This window comes from Zeugodacus cucurbitae, chromosome X, assembly GCF_028554725.1.
Source record: "Zeugodacus cucurbitae isolate PBARC_wt_2022May chromosome X, idZeuCucr1.2, whole genome shotgun sequence".
Lineage (NCBI taxonomy): Eukaryota > Metazoa > Arthropoda > Insecta > Diptera > Tephritidae > Zeugodacus > Zeugodacus cucurbitae.
In genome coordinates this window covers 9927501-9940000 of record NC_071672.1, presented here as the reverse complement: position 1 = coordinate 9940000, position 12500 = coordinate 9927501, and the positions used below count along the sequence as shown (strand labels likewise).

Genomic DNA, 12500 nt, shown 5'->3' with positions numbered 1-12500 from the left:
CATACTTGTTATATATATATATATATATTATTTTTAACAGTTTTTTTAAGAATCTTCATAAATTAATTGAATATAAGAAAACATTTTTTTATTTTTTTTGAACGCGAAGTACTTTATTTTCTCAATATTCATTGAGAACATAAGGTAGTGTTATAGATTGTTATCAAACGACTATTACAATATACTGAAAAACAATTGTGAAATATACAAAAATTAATATAATGGTACATTGTATAACATAAAAACTATGTTTGGTTAAACGGCGGACATAAAAATGATTATATTTACGTAGCCAAATGCATCGTCATCTTATTAGTGACGCGCAAAAAGGAATTCAGGAGATTCCTACTGTCCCTATTTGCGAAGAGCCGAAACCACATATAAAGAGCCAAAAGGCCGAAAAAACGTATATTTGCATATAAAAAAAACTAAATTTGGTTAAACGGCGGGCATAAAAATGATTTTATTTACGTAGCCAAATGCATCGTCATCTTATTAGTGACGCGCAAAAAGGAATTCAGGAGATTCCTACTGTCCCTATTTGCGTCATTCGATTGTAGAATTTCAGATAGTTCAGACGTGTTTTCGTTTCTGTGCGTTTTTCTGTGTCGTGAATTTTGTGTGAATTGGTATTTTTTGTGTGGGAGCCCTCAGCATTGGATGTAAGTACATTCATTTTGAGTATTTGTGTATTAGTTTGTGATTTGTGGTAGTTTTTTAGCGCATTTGCATACATATTTACGCATTAGTATATTAATATATACGTGTGTGTATATATGTGTGTTTTTCATAAAAAATTTTCATTTTCAATATATGTTCGATTGTATGTGTAGATAAAGTTTGTCAGTACGTGTATACTTTTTCTGTAGTTGGCTTTGTGTATTTTTACATTACTGCAAGTGTTTGAATATATATACAATTGTATGTATATTTTCTCATTTGTTAGTTTGTGTGTGCATATCATAGCTGGCTTTTGAAAATTTTTACATTGCGGCAGGTGTTTATTTATATACGTGTAGTTGAGTGTATTTTTGGAAATTTGAATTTGTTTTTGTGAAAAGAAAATTTGTTTGAGCAAGTGTTTTTTGTGTGACGTAATTGTTTTTCGTTTGTTGTTTTTTTTTTTTTTTTTTTTTTTTTTTTTTTTTTTTTTTTTTTTTTTTTTTTTTGAGCACAGGTGTTTTCGTGCACAGGTGTTTTTGAGCACAGGTGTTTTCGTGCACAGGTGTTTTTGAGCACAGGTGTTTTCGAGCACAGGTGTTTTCGAGCACAGGTGTTTTTGAGCACAGTAGTTTTGTGTGTGTAGGCGCGTGTTAGGTAGTACCTTTTGGGGTTTACGTGGTTTACCCACATTGTTAGCGTGGGTGCTGACTCTCATAGAGTCTCAGTGTTTTCTGTGTTTGTTGTTTTTCTGCTTTTTGGTTTTTCTGCCAGTGAGTGTTGTGTCGAGTGTCTGGTACTGAGTTGCCACTTGTTTCCGGGGGGATTGGGCAGGTTTTGCTCAAAGGGTGCCGGTGTCTGTCCGAGTGTTGAAGGTGCTGATTTTTGTTTAGACTGCGTTCGTAGCTGTTAACCTTTGACCTACAGTGCGATTTGGTTCAGCTCCACATCGGTTGGCTTGGAGCCGTTACGGGGACTTTGTTCTGTCCGGCGGTTTATTGGGTGACCAGTTCCAGACCGTTGGCTGGAGTTGTGGGTTGTGCCCTTGCGATTTCGCAATAATCGACTGCTTAGGTGGTAGCAGCTACTGGACGATTCTATTCTTATAGTTAGTTCCTTCAGTGCGTTCAGTCACACGTGTCTTGAGAGCAGCTGTTCCAAGTCTTGTCTGGTCGAGTGGCTTCTGTGCCAGTGTTTTGCCGGCGGATCAGCCTGCCTGGTGAAAGGCCGGAAGTAGAAATGCTTCCCTCACGGAGGAGAAGGGCTAAGCACCCTGCTGGGAATGAGGGGAAAGAGCTAGCGTTAGCAGTGGAGACCTCGTCGGCTGATGAAGGTACTGGACCTTCGGTTGGGTCCCCGCCGCGTAGGAAGGTTAGGATAGGATCGCCATCGTTGGTGATGTTAGGGGATGGGAGTAGTTGTGCTGATATGTCCACCCTATTGTTAGCAAGCGTGGAGGTGTAGTAAGGATTAAGGGGAAGAAGCGCATTAAGGGTACTTCTGCAAAGGAGTGTCCTGTTAGCGCTGTTAAGGAGGGTGGAGAAAATGATGGTGTGGTTGGGGGAGGCGCTATTAGCCATGTTGCTGCCATGAAGGCAGTGACGGCGGAATTAAACGCATTGGTGTTTGGGGTTGAAGACTTTGAGGTCACTACTGCGAAGGGGCTGATGGAGCTTGCCTCGAAGTACGAGGCGCTTCTGATGACGGTAGTAACCGAGAATGCCCATCTTCGCGGTCAGGTTGACGCTCTCAGGGGGGGTTGTGGGGGATCTATTCTCCAATCGAAGAGGTCGGTTGTGGGTTTGGCTCCGGCTGAGTCGGTGCGTGCGCCTCCAGCGCCAGTGTTGGAGGCGATTGCTCCGGCATTGCCGAAGCCGGTTGAGACTTGGTCGGTGGTGGTGAGAAGCAAGGCCCCTACCACCTCCTCTAAGGAGGTGATTAAGAAGGTCGTGAAGGAGGTGGGACCTTCCCTCGGAGTGCGTGTACACGAGGTGAAGCCGATTAAGGGTGGTGGGGTGGTTATTCGCACCCCCTCTGTTTTAGAGAGGGAAAAGGTGGCGAATAATGCCAAGTTCGGGGAGGTGGGGTTGGATGTGAGTGTGAACCGGAAGTTGGGTCCGCGGGTTGTGGTTCAGGGGGTTCACACCGAAATCTCCCATGATGACTTCATGGAGGAGCTCTTTCGGTTGAACCTTCAGGACATCAGCCCTGAGGCACGACAGTCAGATGTGCGGATGGTCAGTCGGCCCTGGAAGGTGGCTGCTGATGGTAGCACCAACGTTGTCCTTGAGGGGTCGGACAAATTAATGTCCGCCCTTTTGGAGGCGGGAAGGTGCTACATAAAGTGGTTCTCCTTCAGGGTTCGACCGGATAGCCCAGTTGCTGGCTGCTTCCGGTGTATGGGTTTTGACCATAGAGTGGCTGAGTGTAGGGCCAAATCAGATGTTTGTAGGCGGTGCGGTCAAGAAGGACATAGAGCTGCCGGTTGTGGTAATGCCCCTCATTGTCGCAACTGTGCATTTAAGGGTAGGCCAGCTGGGCATCTTATGATGTCAGCTGTTTGCCCGATTTACTGTGGCGTTGTTGAGCGTGCCCTCTCCAGACACTGATGGGGGGGGTTTTTCAGCTTAATTGTCAGGGGTCGTATGCCGTTATGTGTGAGTTGGGGGGTTGTATGATTGAGGGGGGGTGTGGCATTGCCTTACTTCAGGAGCCTTACGCCACCAATGGTGTGGTTCGGGGTCTTCCTGGAGGTTTTAGGGTCTTTACGGACCTTGGGGTTAATGCTGCAATAGTTGTGAATGATTCCGGCTACGATTGTGTAGTCTTGGATTCGTCACAACAGGGGGTGTGTGTGTCTATAGAGGGGGAGTTCGGTAGAATGATTGTCGCTAGTTTGTATTGCAAATTTAGCGAGCCCCTAGAGCCCTACCTGGGCTATATGGATAAGTTACTACTTCTGGCGAGTGGTAGCCCATTAGTCCTAGGGTTGGATGCGAATGCCTCGTCCTCGATGTGGTTTAGTAAGGTATCTAGACATTCGTCTGGATATCAAAGCCACGTTCGAGGCGAGGTAATGAATGAATGGGTGTTGGCTAAGGGCCTTCACATTCTGAATGAGCCGAGTGAGTGGTATACGTTTGATGGGCCTAGGGGTGTGAGTGATATTGACGTGACGCTTATGAATGAGGCAGCAAGTAGAGTGTTTGATTTTAAGTGGGAGGTTAGAGGAGGGTGGGGTCTGAGTGATCATAATTTGATCCAAATTGTGGTTGCTCCTCGTTCCCCTCCTTTGGTGTGTGTGAGTCCATTGCGGCGATGGCGTACCTCTGGTATTGACTGGAACCGATATGGACAGAGTGTAAGGGAAGCGGTGTTAGAAATACCGCTTAGAGTGTTTGATGATCTGGAAGTGGATGAGCAAATTGCTCGGCTGTGTGAGTTGGTGTGGGGTGTGAATGACAGATTGTTCAGGAAGTGTGGAAGTTTTAGGGTTAGAAAAATTAAGTGGTGGACGCATGAGTTAACCTTGAAGAGGAGGACTGTCCGGCGGTTGAGACGAAAGTTTCAACGTGCTCGGCGGTTCAATTCTGATAGGCTGTCCCAGTTTAGGTATGATTTTAGTTGTGCGATGAATGAATATAAAGATATGATTGTGAAAATTAAAGAAGAAGAGTGGAGGAGTTTTGTGAATGACAATAGGGATGACCCCTGGGGTCAGGTCTATAAGATCTGCAGGGGTCGTAAGAGGGAGGATATCACCTCTCTTCGTGTTGGTGACACTGTGTTATCAACGTGGAGAGAGTGTGCTGGGGTTCTGTTAGGAGCGTTCTTTCCCAGGGCTGAGGTTCAGGCACCCCATGCACATGAGGTACCTGTTCCTCCATTAGATGATGGGGAGCTGGGATATGCCTTTGGCCTGGTCAGGTCTAAACGGTCTCCAGGTTTTGATGGTCTGAACGGAGAGATGTGCAAATGCTTGTGGAAGTTCATTCCGGAATACTTGGAGGTCATTTATGATAAGTGCATTTGTGAGGGATATTTTCCACGTGAGTGGAAAAGTGCCAGGGTTGTTCCTCTCCTGAAGTCTCCTGATAAGATCAGGAGTGATCCTCGTTCTTATCGGGGCATCAGTCTCCTTCCAGTGCTTGGAAAAGTGCTGGAAAGAGTTATGGTGGAACGGCTTCAGGAGCTAACGCGGGATTTGAGGTCGAATAGGCAGTATGGGTTCAGGAAAGGACGCAGTGTAGAAGATGCCTGGATGTATGTTCAGAATGCTGTGAGGGAGAATACCAACAAATATGTCCTTGGCATATTTGTTGACTTCAAGGGGGCGTTTGATTACCTAATCTGGGATCGTGTGATTCAACGGCTAGAGGAACTTAACTGTTCGGAAATTAGTCTCTGGCGGAGCTTCTTTTCGGACAGGAAAGCCTCTATCGTTGGTATGAATGGGAGTGTGGAGATTGGAGTGGTTCGTGGCTGCCCGCAGGGATCCATCTGTGGTCCATATATTTGGAACCTCATGATGGACTCACTGCTTGGGCAGCTCGAACCACTCTGCAGGTGTTGTGCGTATGCGGATGACCTGCTTCTTTTAGTTGAAGGCTGTTCGAGGTCTGAGATTGAAAGGGTAGGAGGGCAATTGTTGGAGATTGCTCATAATTGGGGTGTGGGTGTGGGGGTTGACATATCGATGGATAAAACGGTGACAATGCTCTTAAAGGGTAGACTGTCACCGGGGCGTCCACCGGTTGTTCGTGTGAATGGGGTCAGCATCAGGTATGTGACGCAAGTCAAATATCTGGGGTTGACCATGAGTGAAAGAATGTGTTTTACTCCACACTTGGTGAATGTGAAGCGGCGGCTGCAGGCGATTGTTGGTAGTGTCAGGCGCGTTTTACGGAGTGATTGGGGTCTCGGGCGTCGTGCTGTTCGCTCCATATATCGAGGTTTGTTTGTGGCCTGTGCCACTTATGGATCTCCTATATGGTGGAAGGTGGCTACGATGGTTTCGGGTCATCGAAAACTTCTTTCTATACAGCGTTGTATGATGCTTGCCTGTTTGCCTGTATGTCGCACCGTTTCTACGGATGCGTTGCAGGTTTTATTGGGTGTGCCCCCTCTTGACCTGATTGTTTTACAGCGTGCTGTTTCTTTCAGGTTGAGGAGGGGTTTGAGTGTGTTATTGCTGCGGAATGAATGGATTTCTGACGATGATGTGGAGAGGTTGGGATATCTAGGAAGCAAGAGGCTTCTAGATGACAGGGTTAGGAGTAGGTGGCAAGAACGTTGGGATAATAGTCCTAACGGTCGTGTGACTTATGAGTACATTCGGGATGTTGGGTTTGTTGGGGAAAACCCAGATTTCAGATTCTGTCTGAGTCTGGGTTTCCTACTTACGGGGCATGGGCCTTTGAATGCTTTTTTGCATCAGAGGCGCCTCTCTGATGGAATGGAATGTATGTGTGGAGCGCGTGTTGAGGATTGGGTGCATGTTATTGCTGAATGCCCGATGTACTCGGACATTAGGGACCTTGGGGGTATGGGGATTAGTTGGACTGATGGACGGTTAGATGTTAGTGGTGTGATCTCCACTAGTTGGGATGCCGAACGATTAGAATTATTTGGTGTGTTTGCGCGTGAGGTGTTTAAGCGGCGAAGACAATTAGCTGGAAACTAAGTATAGTTTCTTTGTGTGAATGGTGTGTGTATTGTGTGTGTATTGGATGAGAGAATGGGGTCCAACCCCTGGTCACCAGTCCAGAGCAGTATGGAAGCTCAACTGGTAGTAGTTTCAACTACGAGGTCTGACCGGAGACTTAATTCTGGTACCACGGGGAGTAGGAGCCCTTGGAGTTTGCTCCAACCTACTCGTGCGGACTGGCCCCTCGGGGAGTATCGTGGTGGTTGTGGTTTAATACCCGAATGCGGGGAGAGTGATATTTGTCACTCAATGTGGAGTTGCATTGCAACCGGGTGCCGGACCCAAAGTACGGCAGAGGTTTTAGATAGGCCTCGAACCTCACCAAGGTGGTTAGTGTGTCCATTCCACACGCCAATTGGTACTGAATAATGCATTGCATTTTTCGGGGCGCTGATCATCGCATTGATTTGATCCGCTGTGCTTTTGAGCACCGTGAGGTAAGGCCGTCGTCGGCAGGTACTCACGTTAATATTGGCTTTAGATGTCCCTATTTGCGAAGAGCCGAAACCACATATAAAGAGCCAAAAGGCCGAAAAAACGTATATTTGCATATAAAAAAAACTAAACTTGGTTAAACGGCGGGCATAAAAATGATTTTATTTACGTAGCCAAATGCATCGTCATCTTATTAGTGACGCGCAAAAAGGAATTCAGGAGATTCCTACTGTCCCTATTTGCGAAGAGCCGAAACCACATATAAAGAGCCAAAACGCCGAAACCACGTATATTTGCATATAAAAAAAACTAAATATGGTTAAACGGCGGGCATAAAAATGATTTTATTTACGTAGCCAAATGCATCGTCATCTTATTAGTGACGCGCAAAAAGGAATTCAGGAGATTAGGGGGCAGGTCTACAGGATCTGCAGGGGTCGTAAGAGGGAGGATATCACCTCTCTCCGCGTTGGTGACTCTGTGTTATCAACGTGGAGAGAGTGTGCGGAGGTTCTGTTAGGAGCGTTCTTTCCCAGGGCTGAGGTTCAGGCACCTCAAGCACAAGAGGTACCTGTTCCTCCACTAGAAGATGAGGAGTTGGGATACGCCTTTGGCCTGGTTAGGTCTAAACGGTCCCCAGGTTTTGATGGTTTGAACGGAGAGATGTGCAAAAGCTTGTGGAAGTTCATTCCGGAATACTTGGAGGCCATTTATAACAAGTGCGTGTGGGAGGGATATTTTCCACGTGAGTGGAAAAGTGCCAGGGTCGTCCCTCTCCTGAAGTCCCCTGATAAGATCAGGAGTGATCCTCATTCTTATCGGGGCATCAGCCTTCTTCCGGTGCTTGGAAAAGTACTGGAGAGGGTTATGGTGGAACGACTTCAGGAGCTAACGCGGGGTATGTGGTCGGATAGGCAGTATGGGTTTAGGAAAGGACGCAGTGTGGAAGATGCGTGGATGTATGTGCAGAATGTTGTTAGGGAGAATGTCAACAAGTATGTCCTCGGCATATTTGTTGACTTCAAGGGGGCATTCGATTATCTGATCTGGGATCGAGTGATAGAACGGTTAGAGGAACTTGGCTGTCCGGAAATTAGTCTCTGGCGTAGCTACTTTTCGGACAGAAAAGCCTCTATCGTTGGAATGAATGGGAGTGTGGAGATTGGAGTGGCTCGTGGCTGTCCGCAGGGATCCATCTGTGGTCCATATATATGGAACCTCATGATGGACTCTCTGCTTGGGCAGCTCGAACCACTCTGTAAGTGTTGTGCGTATGCGGACGACCTTCTTCTCCTTGTTGAAGGTCGCTCAAGGTGTGAGTTGGATCGGGTGGGAGGACAATTTTTGGAAATTGTCCACAACTGGGGGATAAGTGTGGGTGTAGACATCTCGATGGACAAAACGGTGACAATGCTTTTAAAAGGCAGACTGTCACCGGGGCGTCCACCGGTTGTCCGAGTGAATGGGGTCGGCATCAGGTATGTGACGCAAGTCAAGTACCTGGGGTTGACCATGAGTGAAAGAATGTGTTTTACTCCACACTTGGTGAGTGTTAAGGTGCGACTGCAGGCGGTCGTAGGTAAGGTTATGCGCGTTTTACGGAGTGATTGGGGCCTCGGACGTCGTGCTGTTCGCACCATATACCGCGGCTTATTTGTGGCCTGTGCCACTTATGGAGCGGCTGTATGGTGGCGAACTGTCACGACGGTCTTCGGTCGCCGAAAGCTCCTCTCCGTCCAGCGCTGCATGATGCTCGCCTGTCTGCCTGTATGTCGCACCGTTTCTACGGATGCGTTGCAGGTGTTACTAGGTGCGCCCCCTCTTGACCTGGTTGTCATGCAGCGTGCTGTATCATTCAGGTTAAGAAGGGGTCTGAGTGTGTCATTGCTGCGGAATGATTTGATTTCCGATGATGATGTGGAGAGGGAGGGATATCTAGGGAGCAAGAGGCTTCTAGATGATAGGGTCAGGTGTAGGTGGCAAGACCGTTGGGACAGTAGTCTCAATGGTCGGGTGACTTATGAGTACATCCGGGACGTTAGGTATGTAGAAGGAAACCCAGACTTCAGATTCTGTCTAAGTCTGGGTTTCCTGCTTACGGGGCATGGGCCTCTTAATGCATTCTTGCATAAGAGGCACCTTGCAGATAGTCCAGAGTGTATGTGTGGGGCGCGTGTTGAGGATTGGGTGCATGTTATAGCGGAATGCCCGATGTACTCAGACATTAGGGACCTTGGGGGTATGGGGATTAGTTGGACTGATGGACGGATAGACGTTAGTGGTGTGATCTCCACTAGTCGGAATGCCGAACAGTTAGGGTCGCTTGAAAGATTTGCGCGCGTGTTGTTCAGGCGGCGAAGACAATTGGCTGAAGACCGGGGTTAGCTTCTGGTGTGAAAGGTGTATGAATTGGATGAGAGAATGGGATTCAATCCCTGGTCACCAGTCCAGAGCTGTATGGAAGCTCAACTGGTAGTAGTTTCGGCTACGAGGTCTGACCGGAGACTTAATTCTGGTACCACGGGGAGCAGGAGCCCTTGGAGTTCGCTCCAACCTGCTCATGCGGACTGGCCCCTCGGGGAGTATCGTGGTGGTTGTGGTTCAATACCCAAATGCGGGGAGAGTGACTTTGGTCACTCAATGTGGAGTTGCATTGCAACCGGGTGCCGGACCCAAAGTACGGCAGAGGTTTTAGATAGGCCTCGAACCCCACCAAGGTGGTTAGTGTGTCCATTCCACACGCCAATTGGTACCGAATAATGCATTGCATTTTCGGGGCGCTGATCATCGCATTGATTTGATCCGCTGTGCTTTTGAGCACCGTGGAGTAAGGCCGTCGTCGGCAGGTACCCACGTTAATCCCACCGGACGTTGTCCCTATTTGCGAAGAGCCGAAACCACATATAAAGAGCCAAAACGCCGAAACCACGTATATTTGCATATAAAAAAAACTAAATTTGGTTAAACGGCGGGCATAAAAATGATTTTATTTACGTAGCCAAATGCATCGTCATCTTATTAGTGACGCGCAAAAAGGAATTCAGGAGATTCCTACTGTCCCTATTTGCGAAGAGCCGAAACCACATATAAAGAGCCAAAAGGCCGAAAAAACGTATATTTGCATATAAAAAAAACTAAATTTGGTTAAACGGCGGGCATAAAAATGATTTTATTTACGTAGCCAAATGCATCGTCATCTTATTAGTGACGCGCAAAAAGGAATTCAGGAGATTCCTACTGTCCCTATTTGCGAAGAGCCGAAACCACATATAAAGAGCCAAAACGCCGAAACCACGTTCATACAAGTAAAAAAATTTCATATAAATACTAAATAATTTTCATATAGATACTAAGTTTATGAATTCATACAAGTAAATAATTTTCATATAAATACTAAATAATTTTCATATAGATACTAAGTTAATGAATTCAAACAAGTTAAAAATTTTCATATACATACTAAATAATTTTCATATAGATACTAAGTTAATGAATTCATACAAGTTAAAAATTTTCATATAAATACTAAATAATTTTCATATAGATACTAAGTTTATGAATTCATACAAGTAAATAATTTTCATATAAATACTAAATAATTTTCATATAGATACTAAGTTAATGAATTCATACAAGTTAAAAATTTTCATATAAATACTAAATAATTTTCATATAGATACTAAGTTTATGAATTCATACAAGTAAATAATTTTCATATAAATACTAAATAATTTTCATATAGATACTAAGTTTATGAATTCATACAAGTAAATAATTTTCATATAAATACTAAATAATTTTCATATAGAAACTAAGTTAATGAATTCATACAAGTTAAAAATTTTCATATAAATACTAAATAATTTTCATATAGATACTAAGTTTATGAATTCATACAAGTAAATAATTTTCATATAAATACTAAATAATTTTCATATAGATACTAAGTTAATGAATTCATACAAGTTAAAAATTTTCATATAAATACTAAATAATTTTCATATAGATACTAAGTTAATGAATTCATACAAGTTAAAAATTTTCATATAAATACTAAATAATTTTCATATAGATACTAAGTTAATGAATTCATACAAGTTAAAAATTTTCATATAAATACTAAATAATTTTCATATAGATACTAAGTTAATGAATTCATACAAGTTAAAAATTTTCATATAAATACTAAATAATTTTCATATAGATACTAAGTTAATGAATTCATACAAGTTAAAAATTTTCATATAAATACTAAATAATTTTCATATAGATACTAAGTTTATGAATTCATACAAGTAAAAAATTTTCATATAAATACTAAATAATTTTCATATAGATACTAAGTTTATGAATTCATACAAGTAAATAATTTTCATATAAATACTAAATAATTTTCATATAGATACTTAATAAATTTCATATAAATACTAATTAATTTTCATATAGATACTAATTTTCATATAAGTACTAAGTGTATGAATTCATACAACTAAATAATTTTCATATAAGTACAAAAAATTTAAAAAAAAAAATAAATGTTAAGCTATTTTTGATGTTGTAATATTTCTTATAAGCATAATGCTCATAGAAAATGATATAAATTACTTGTATATATATGAATTTAAAACTTTTATATGGTTAAAAAGATTTTCTCCATACGATTTCCGGTTGGTGAGGTGTACGTGGCAGAAAACATATATGTTGTATGAAACTTCAACATTAGTACTTGTATGAAAATTTTAATACTTGTATGAAATTGCATACTTAGTACTTATATGAAAATTATTTTCATATATTTATAAAAGTATTTAAGTGTAATATATAAATGAGAGCAAAAAAATTTATTCCTGGTTTGCTACAGTTGGTTTAAATAGAAATAATTTTGTTAATAATGAAATGTTATTAATTGAGATTATTCTTCTATACCTAACATAATGTAGTCGTTTTTTTTTTAATTTAACTTTTTTTGGGGTTTGTTCTTCTATTCACATAAAATATATGTGGGTAAAGAATAAAATTCAATAAAGTTAAATATTTATATTATTACGCTCGAATACTTTCATATCATATATGAAATAAAATGAAAAATAATTGAATTGAAATTATTAATTTCAAATCAAAAGAAAAACGTATATACTCTTAAAAAAAGATATATACACTATATGCATTGAAATAAAGTAAAATGTATAAAAAATGATATTATTTGAAAGTTTAACAAATACAAGAAGAAACATCGTCCTTACATTAATAATTATATTATATATGTATAGAGAACGAAAATTCTTTCTCACGATAAGATACACAGTCTCAAAGTCCGAATAAGACCGCAATAAATAATACAATAATATGAAATTTAAATGACATGAAGTAAATTATTTAATCCGACCATAGTAGAAGAAATTTCATAATTATTTATTGTCGCGATTTCGTTCTCCTTTGCATTGTGTATATGTCGTGTACTTAATTTTCAAATATTGAAAATATCATTATAAAAATTTATATAGTATAAAAAATATTATATAAATGAATAAAAAATATTATTCTGGTTGATCCTGCCAGTAGTTATATGCTTGTCTCAAAGATTAAGCCATGCATGTCTAAGTACAAACAAATTAAAAGTGAAACCGCAAAAGGCTCATTATATCAGTTATGGTTCCATAGATCGTTAACAGTTACTTGGATAACTGTGGTAATTCTA

The 12500-nt window shown here is 41.8% G+C and overlaps 1 non-coding gene across 1 annotated transcript in view; it reads left to right on the top strand.

Annotated features, from left to right (window-relative positions):
* The first annotated feature begins 12341 nt into the window (after window positions 1-12341).
* The window catches only part of LOC128923272 (small subunit ribosomal RNA), a 1990-nt gene continuing 1831 nt past the window's right edge, over window positions 12342-12500 (top strand). Inside the window, exon 1 of the ribosomal RNA XR_008472239.1 lies at window positions 12342-12500. This exon is cut by the window's right edge and continues 1831 nt beyond it. This is a non-coding gene — a ribosomal RNA (small subunit ribosomal RNA).